Source organism: Lactuca saligna, chromosome 3 (genome assembly GCF_052625555.1).
Source record: "Lactuca saligna cultivar CGN05327 chromosome 3, ASM5262555v1, whole genome shotgun sequence".
NCBI lineage: Eukaryota > Viridiplantae > Streptophyta > Magnoliopsida > Asterales > Asteraceae > Lactuca > Lactuca saligna.
Genome location: NC_136419.1, coordinates 54,630,057 through 54,639,634, shown reverse-complemented (window position 1 = coordinate 54,639,634; position 9,578 = coordinate 54,630,057). Strand labels below are relative to the sequence as shown.

At 31.6% G+C, this 9,578-nt stretch overlaps 1 long non-coding RNA gene across 11 annotated transcripts; it reads left to right on the top strand.

Moving 5' to 3' along the window:
• Window positions 1-3,495: 3,495 nt before the first annotated feature.
• Window positions 3,496-7,808, top strand: LOC145036589 (uncharacterized). 11 transcript variants are annotated; one of them, XR_013678489.1, is made up of 8 exons: window positions 3,505-3,703; window positions 3,932-3,981; window positions 4,499-4,568; window positions 4,687-4,807; window positions 4,900-5,195; window positions 5,895-5,986; window positions 6,218-6,621; window positions 6,842-7,808. It is a non-coding gene; the product is annotated as an uncharacterized LOC145036589 (long non-coding RNA). The 11 variants fall into 11 exon arrangements; XR_013678490.1 differs by having other exon boundaries at window positions 3,496-3,703; window positions 3,932-4,807; window positions 6,218-6,229; window positions 6,335-6,621; XR_013678492.1 differs by having other exon boundaries at window positions 3,496-3,703; window positions 3,932-4,807; window positions 6,218-6,241; window positions 6,335-6,621.
• The last annotated feature ends 1,770 nt before the right edge of the window (window positions 7,809-9,578 follow it).

The following is a 9,578-nucleotide window of genomic DNA, read 5'->3' as shown; positions in this document are numbered from 1 at the left end:
GTACTTATATATTGTGTCATCCATTTTAAATATACATTTAATCAATATGACTAGTCTAGCATGCCATAAACCAGATTTAGTAAAGTTATTTCTACTACTAGTAGAAGGCATTCAAATTGAATTATCGTAAGAAAGATAAATAAGATTAAGCCTAATCATTTTATAACATCCTGTTTCCCGCCATTTATGAGCCATGGACTGGAAGTCGATTGTGCAAGGTTTTGGGCCTCAAGGATCAAAGTTTAGTCCTTGTAGAAGGAGGTAATGATAGTTCAGAAATTTTACCCTTGATATGTGTTTTGGGTTGAAGGGTAGAAAGGGAAAAGTCATAGGTCGGGTTCTTGCATGAAATATAGATTTTTTAAAATCTTTTATTCAAATATATTGAATTAATATTTTAGATCTCTTCAATACTTTTCTGGGGATATAAAGAACATCGAAAACGGAGTTAAAATGAAGAAGTTATGATCGTTTAAAGTTAGGAGGGTTTTTGGGCTTAGTCTAGTACACTAGGCATACTCATGAGTACACAAGGCATACTCCATCTAGCTAAAAAAATTAATATTTAGGGTTTAACCCTATATAATCTCTTTAAGTCTAGTAAGCCTTGCCTCTTATCAGCCTCCATACCACCTAAACACTTTTCTCGACACTTAACCACCATTTTAGTGTTCTTGAGCTCTTGTAAAGAATCTTAGTGTTTTCTTGTAGATTTTTGAAGAGATAGAAGGTTATTGAATATTCATTGCTTAGATTGAAGCTTAGAGATCCATAGTTTTCACCTCTTTTGCAAGCTATTGAAGGTAAAACGTTCTTAGCGTGACATCTCTTTCTTTAGATCTAGTTTGGGGTGATTCATGGTTTATTTTAGTTCCCTTAGTTTTTCCTTGTATGTAAAAGTTACTCCAAGAACCTAGTCTTTAGATCTAGATGTTTTACAGGTCCAAAAATCATAAAATTTTCATCTTGATGGTTGTTATCCTCCCATGCATATGTATTAGCTCCTTTGATAAAGTTGTAGAGCTAGGGCTTAGATGTGGGACCTATTGAGCCATGCAAAAGCTCAAAGTTATCGACTTTATAGATTAAGACATGTTTTCGGAACTGGGTCTATGTAATGGAAATTTAGGATTAAAGGTTTAAGACCTTTTCTAGATGGATTGAGAATTGAGAGATATGTGAGGAGTACCTTAGTGTACGCATCGCACACTGGGTCATCACCATGTAGGTTAGTCAATACTTGGAGTATGTTGTGCATACTAACTGAGTACGTAGGGTGTACTCAATTAATGTTAACTCTTTTGACTAGTTGAATTTTTAACTTTGACCTTTGACCAGAGGCTTGAACAAGGTTGAGCTAAGGGTAATTTGGGTATTTTATTAGTGGCTTATGATCAGGTTTATATTGAAGGTGACCAGTAGAGCCGACAACATTCATGATTTATTCAGTAATGTTTAGTCTGTGAGGTGCATTTTCCTCACTATAATTGTGGGTGGAAGGCACGAAGGTCAGCTCGCTGGTTTGATAACCTATTATATCGATGAATGATATCTTGAGTACGTGGTAAACCTGTATGATTATATGATAGCTGATGATAGGAATCAGATTGGTAGATATGTAGGACTACATGTGATTACTGGTTGTATGAGTATCTTTCTACTGAGTATGTTTGTTATTCATTATATTTCGACATGTTATTTTGTGGTTGATACTATAGTTTTATGCTGTCAGTCAACACCTTTATCAAGAATCATTATGGATCTATATGCCCAAGAATCATTATGGAGTGATATTGCTAATAATATATGATCCTATAGGGTCACACGTTTATCAAGTTGACACATTTTATATATTTATTATTAATATGATTATTAATAAATAATATTCATTCTTGTATTTTAATTAGGGGATAATTATTGTTTTGTGAAAATAATAATTATAAGAGAATATTACAAGTTATTATTTCATATGTTATGAACTAATAAGTCATGCACAACATTTTGAGACTAGTTGGATTCTTTGTCTTTTACCTAAAGACAAAGTTTATATTTTATAAACTTGGAGTTTATAAAAAAATAAACAATCTTACTTTTTAAAAGGCATAATGATGGTGTGGTAGGTTTCTTTTTCAACCTTCTAGGTTTTGTCTCCCATGCTTCTAAAGGCTACTATTACTTTAGATTATTTTAATGGTTAGGTCTTACTTTTCATGGGCTATATAAGAGATGCATGAGGTTTGTATTTTTTCAAGAGTGAAGCTCTTGTTGTTGTTGTTGTTTTTCTTCTTCTTCTCTTTTCTCTCTAGAACCATTGGTTCTTCTTCTTTTCTTCCTCTCTTTATTTTGAATTTAGTTTGGTGTCTAGAAGACCTCTTGAGTTGTTTCCTTTAGTGCTTAATTGAGTTAAGCACTTAAAGGCTTAAGACACTCAAGAATATAAGAAGGCACTAGCATTCCAAGTGCTAAGTGGGTTCAAAGGCTTTAAAGGTTATCTGTTGTTATGTTCATCAACATCCCAAAACCAAGTGGGTTCAAAAGCTTTAAAGGTTATCTCTAAAACATCCTATTGTTGGTTTATTTCATTCTAACCTTTATAAATGGATTCATGATGATTTGTTTTTGTTATGAACTAAAAATAAACTGGTTATTTTTAAAGTCTGCCATTGCTGTTTTATGAAAAAACAAACTTTTATTTCATATCAAAACCCAACAGTGATATCCGAGCCATCTTTTATATGTTAGAATGATATTTTATGTTTGATAATCTTTAGTTTTGGAAAACATGCATGGATTTATTTTTGTTAAGAAAAATCCATATTTGTCATCTTTGGCAACTTCTTGACTAAATTTGTTTATTTTTATATATAACCATTTTTCATGCATTTTGGTTATATAAAAATTACCTTAGAAAAAACAAAGAGTTGTTCGTTATAATATTTGATATTTTGTTGAGTATAAACAATCCATTTGGACCTTTGTGTTGTGTTTATTTATTTTTATATATAACCATTTTTCATGCATTTTGGTTATATAAGGAATTTTTATTAAAAAAAAAGACTGAAATCGGTTTATAGCATTTTAACGGCAAATAATAAAACCAGTGATCATTTTTTGCATCGAAACTTAATATATGATATTGGTGTTTTAAACATAACGCAACATATATATATATATATATATATATATATATATATATATATATATATATATATATATATATATATATATATATTAAAATTATCTTATCTTATCTACAGTGATCTTCTTAGGCTTTGGGCAGAACTGGTCCCCTGATTATGGGTGTGTTTGCAGTTCTTTCTTCTAAGGGTTGCTATAATTGGTCTTTTGTTTATATGTGTCTATTCAAATCTGTCTTAAGGTCATTTTATATCAATATAGATATTGTTTGTCACACGTGTTTGCTTCTTTCAGGAGTGATACGTGTTCTGTACACGTGTCCACTACTTCCTTCACCTAGTTAATCCATCAAGAGATTCCACTGCCTCAAATACTTCTTTATTCACTTTGACATGTACATCTATCCCTTCTGTATCTTTTTTCTTCTCGATGCTTCCCAACGCCACTTCCTGCTCCTCTCAGTTTGTCGACTTGAGCACTCAATACGGTATCCACCTTCTCCCTTCAAACCTTATGTGATCAATTTCTAAAATCGTTGGATCGTCCCATCAGAAGAAGATGACAGGTTTGCTTTTGTCTTTTGATTTTTTTATTTTTTTGACCCTTTGGAATAAAATATCGATGATGAAAAGGGGAAGAATCAAAAGGATGAACGGTCAAAGAATACAGATTCATTTTCTATTTTTGATTCCCTACCTGCTCCCTTACCACCGATTTGGGTTTCTTATGAGGTTGAAGAGAAAGATTTTAGTCCGACTGGTTCTCATATACTTCTAATTTTTTTCCACCCTAGATGCCGCCACCACTGGAGGTTTAGCACGAAGATTTTGGTCCCACATAAAGGTATTAATGGTTTTTTTTTTCTAATTTTTGTGTTTGGTTCTTTATTCCGGTTTAACATTTCTAAATTCGCTTGTTTCCTATGGACAAATAATTTTCCGACTTTGGAAATTGGATATTCATTGATTATTCCCAAATTCCTCAAAAAAATAATGGTATGTTTATCAACTATTGACTTAAATTGAAAGTCCTCAAAATCGAATTTGGAAATGGAATATGTGACTCTTTGATTTCCCTCAATCGACATCAGGTCTCTAACTTTTCTTCCTCTCCAGTTACTCCAATTGTTTTCAACCAAGTATGTAACATTTCCATAGGTTTGCATCTATCACCACTAGCAGCTGCGGTGGTAGTGGTGGGTGTGGAGAATTTATGCATCGAACACAAAAAAGTAATATTTGTACTTAGATTAGCAGTTAAAGCATAATAACAAACCAGTGTCTGAAACTTTGCTTTTAGCGAGAGAAAGGTTGAACAACGAGGAAGATAAGTTTGTGAAGCCGGGTGGTTCTGATTTCAGGTTTACAAAGCTTGCACTTGGAGCTTTGTCATGACACCCTACCAATTATTGGAACAATTTCAATGGAATGGTAACTTTGATTAAATATTGAAAATTTGTCCGTCGGGTGTTCGTGAAAACTCCCCAATGAATTGTTTTAAGCTTATGTGCTCTATTATCTATTGGTTTCTGACTGAAAATGATATCAGGACCAGGTTTCTCTTCCCAACGATTGCAGATAGGAAGATGAAAGCTTATAATAATGCATTTGATGCAAGTTTAGATAGTGTTATAACTTGGTTTGATATTGCTGAGGTTTATGGCTCGAGGGTAAGAATAAATTGCATTATGATCATCCTTTTCTTGATTTATCTTCTTGAAAAACTCTATGTTACTAAAACTTCAAACTTCTGTGTTTTGAGTTCTCATTTGGTGCAAAAATTCTGAAGCACTACTAGGAAGGTAGTAGAATTTCCTGCAAGATTTTAAGTCAGAGTTTAATATTTATGAGGATGTTATGCTTCAAAAGATCAAAGGTTTACTAAGCTAATGGTTGATTGTTGTCATGATTGACTTTTCTTCTTTTTGGTTTCCTTTGTTTTGTCTCAAATTAAGCTAGCAACATGTATTTTGGGTTTCAGATAGTTGTTCTTTGTTGTTACACATCCATTTGCTACTAGTGGAATTGTTTTTTGTTCGGGGTTTCTTGCTGCTAAAAGTAAGGCTCATAAATTGCAATATTTACTTGCGTAAAATCTTTACTTGCTGAAGATAAACCCTTATGGAGTGTGATAGGTTAACGGATTTTTCACAATTCTTAAGGGCTAAATGCAAGAAACAGATATGTAATTTTTTTTTTTTGTTTATTATCGCATCCTAGGCTCTTTTTTAGTTATTATAGCTTTGTATGCTGAAAACTCTGTCTAATATAGTAATGTTGATACAAAACAATTTTTATTGTTATATATGGGTTGTTTTTCAAATACAATGTCCTAATATATTTTTTATTTTGAAGGTGCAATGCTATAGATGAATAAATTTTTAACGTATAATGTGTTATAAATAAAATAACTGAAAGTATAATGTCGTAATAGAAAGAAATGAAAGTAGATTGTTGGGATCAACAAATAAGTTAAAGTGCGTTTCTATTTCTAGCCTTTTACCGTATTCTTAATAAGCCTATGGAAGAGTTGGAAATTCAAAGTACACTAGAATTGTTTGTAAGTTGCTATCCATTGGTCCAAGTAAACGATCTATGTATTAGAATTAAATGACCATTTTACCATTCCTTCATTTATGTATTTATATAGATCATTTGATTTTGTGGTAAAAAAAAATTACAATCATGGCTTGACCCTTCGATCCATTTTAGATTTTTTATTATTTAGTTTTTACTTATAATGATCTAAAATTGCAGCCAGCAGATTGGGATGATGACAAAGATGGTGAGTTGACTGTTCTGACTATTCAACGCCCCGATTAAAAGGGTTCATGGAAACTCAAATTAAGGTAATTTTAAGATCATGAGTTCTTCTAATCATCTTCTGTTGTCTAGTTTTTCTCACCCACAAGGTCTAACCACTTCAAATTTTAAATGATTGGGGCTTTAAATGAAGCTTCTTTGAAGATGTTCTGAAAACTGGTTCTTGATGACTCCTTTTTTTGACTAAATACATCTTTTTCATAATCTTTTCCCTATCATATTGCTTCTAAATAAATGCTTCTATGTCGATTTTGTAGGGCTTCATCAAGGTCTCTTATAGTGTAATCCTCAAAGAGGCGCACTTATCTTTTTGATGAGAAATATCCAAAGTGTAATACTTCTTTTTCATAATCTTTTACCTATCTTATGATTAGGTGATTCTGTTTCTGCTTTGATCGGTGGCTGATAAATCTCCAACCTCTAATTTTATCGGCCCTCGACGTTAGCACCACCGGAGAAGGACGAGTGCCCAAGAACCCGATTCATTTAGGTTTCAACCCTAAGTTTTGCTAAATCGATGGTTTGCTGATTCCAATTTTCGGATTAATCGTTTATATGGTTATCAACATGGCCTTCTAACTGTGCAGTACGAAGCTTCATACAAACTTAGTCAGGAAGAAACAAAGGAAAACGATCGTTATGAGTGACCCATACTGATTACGTGAGTTCCTTATCAGAGTTTTAATCAGATATATTAGATTAGATTGTTTCTAAAAGTTTGTTTCTTTACAATTGACCCATGATTGATTGTTGAATCCGATTTTATGCCAACTCTATTGGACCTGTTTTTTATTCGTCACCAAGCAAGAGAATACCCTCACTCTACCCTCTTCAATCGCAAGCAAATCCCCTTTCCAAAACTTATTTCTAATTATCTGCAGGTGGGTTTGGATCCTATTTGATATCCACTACCAATTTTAACTAAACATACATAAATCGACTAAAAGGCTGAGGTTGAACAATTGTGAGCATAATGTCCGGTTCGTCCTCCGTCACCCTCCTTCTCCCTGTATTTGCTTCCTCCTCCAACATTCTGTTATTCCACCAGGTAATGTGTAGCTGTCATTTCTTTATAAGGGAACCCTATTGTATATATTCTTTTAGTGTTGGCGTATTTTTGTGAAGTGAGGATTTGATATGCGACCTGCTCTCTGAAATATTCAGAAAACAAAATGAATTTATACGATCCGTACAACTTTCTATGGTCAGTATTTTTTTAGTTCAACCCTTCACATAGTTTGAGAATTACATAATAATTAATAATCATGTTCATATTCAAGAAAAATGGCATAAACTTGCAGAAAATCACATGGCTATAACGGGTACAATACTCATTCTTAATGGCCAAATCATTTACATATCACCATTTATCAGTTCCTCCTTTTGTATCCTGATAACTTCTCCATAACTGTGAAATAGGTTTTTACAACCCAGTAGGTTAATCTACAAATTTTGTTTGGTTTTTTATAACGACAGGGTTTTACTATTTTCCGATTCTTTAACAAAATTTTTTTAAAACATTCATGATCTTTGTTTTGCTTTTATAGGACTATAATGTTTATTTATCTCTTTATAGAGATAATGCTAAACCAAAGAACAACTAGAACATAAACCCTCATGTTCTTCACTTACTCTGTTACCTTCATTCTTCTACCATTTGTAATTGTGCAAGTGATAGATTCCATGTGGAGCTCAGAAGAAGATTCACAGAGGACAGAGTATGCACACTTTTAGCTATATCATCTAAAATATGTGGTGTAACATGTAGCATTTTATATCCAGATGTAGTTAAAATAAAACACGATGAAGACACCACATTTTCATAAATAAATCTTAAACTTTTGGCTCTGGATAACTGCATTCTTAGGTTGCTTTATTTTCTCATGCTCTTAGTATGTGTATGTATGAAATATGATATCAAATTCTGATTGTTTAAATTTTAAAAACTATTATAGTGATTTGTTAAAATACTCATGTAATTTCAATTTTTGTTAGAAAAAATTTATATTAAATGTTTTGTTATGTCAAAAATCACAATAGCATGAATATATTATTGAAAATCATAAAAAAGAAAAATATAAATTAGACAATTTCAAAAAGGCTAGATAGTTAAGAATTTAATAAAAATGTTTTTCTAAATAAAATGTTAGTGTAAGAAGAAAAAAAAAGTTGTATTGTAGGCTATGTTGGGTGGTACAATTTATGGATAGATGTATGGTAGGCTAACTAAACCGCATACATAACCGATAAACAAAAGTATAACCGATAAACAGAAGTATAAAACTCTGGTCACTGAACCCCGCAGAGCGGGGTTTCTCCACTAGTTGATATTATTTTTTATGCATGCTAAATAAGATTTAAAACATAAGCATCATCATCCATGTTTTGGTTTATCAAATTAAGTCCTTTTATCATAAGATACATAAAATTGAGTATATAAAATAAAATGAGTTTATTCTATAAATTGATGAAGTCGTAAGTCTTTGATTGTTAAAAAGGAGATTTAAAATAGTGATTTTATAACTCATCCAAAACTCCAAATCTTAAGCATAAAATAAAGTTTTATTAAGATTGATACCGGTTCTTAAAACCGATCTACGTCTAAACTTTAAAATACCGGATTTTAGTTTATAAGAGATCGCAATTAATGGTAAATAAAATGAAATTTTATTTGGACCCTAAATAACCTCATAACAAGTTATATGAATTTTACAAATGGGTACATGAATTGTTGGATGCATGCAATACTAATGAGACCATGTTTTTATAAACTATAATTGTAAAACGTATATAAACCCTTATTTACAAAACTTTAAATCTACGCAATCCATTTAAAATTCACTTAGGATTTTTGTGCAGTTTATATGGATTTTAGGGTCACCTTATTCATTTGAGTTGTCAAAAATAGTCAAGGTGTTTTAGTATTTGCTTATGGGATAAAATTCATCTAACCATTTTTGAAACAGAAGTCACATGTTTTTTAAATGCATCATTTGATCAATTTATTATGTGATAAATGTCGCCTATGCATAAGAGTTTTGAGGCATAGATGAGATAAACATGCCGAGCTAAACAATAGTTGTTTAGGATCCCATAATGTAGGAGTTACATATCGTATGCAATTGGTAATCGTTATCTAACAAGTTTGATTAAGTTTATGGTATAAAGGTAACCTAACCATTTACTTGTTTTGTTACTTGGATCCTAGACATTAATTTTTAAAGACTAGATATTGAAAATACTATATGAAACTTTGTTAAATTCTGTTGATAAATGTTAATAATTTTACACCTTGCAAAACCTCTATTTTGTTGACTTTTAAGAGACAGTAACTTTTGATGGTTATAATTTCTATAACAGGTATAATATCTTGAGGTTCTACCTTTAAGATAAATAGAAATTATACATACTACAAGGTCACATACTTGAGTAACCTCTACAACCAGTTAGTCTTATCATGATACTTTGTGTGAAGTATTATTGTGATGATGTTGATGTGTCTCACATCATACTAGAGTGATTAACCATAACTATCTGAAAGTCTTGGATAATTATGAAACATATCATATGTCTCATCAAGTAAAGCAGATATTCAACCAAAACACTATAAATAGCTTC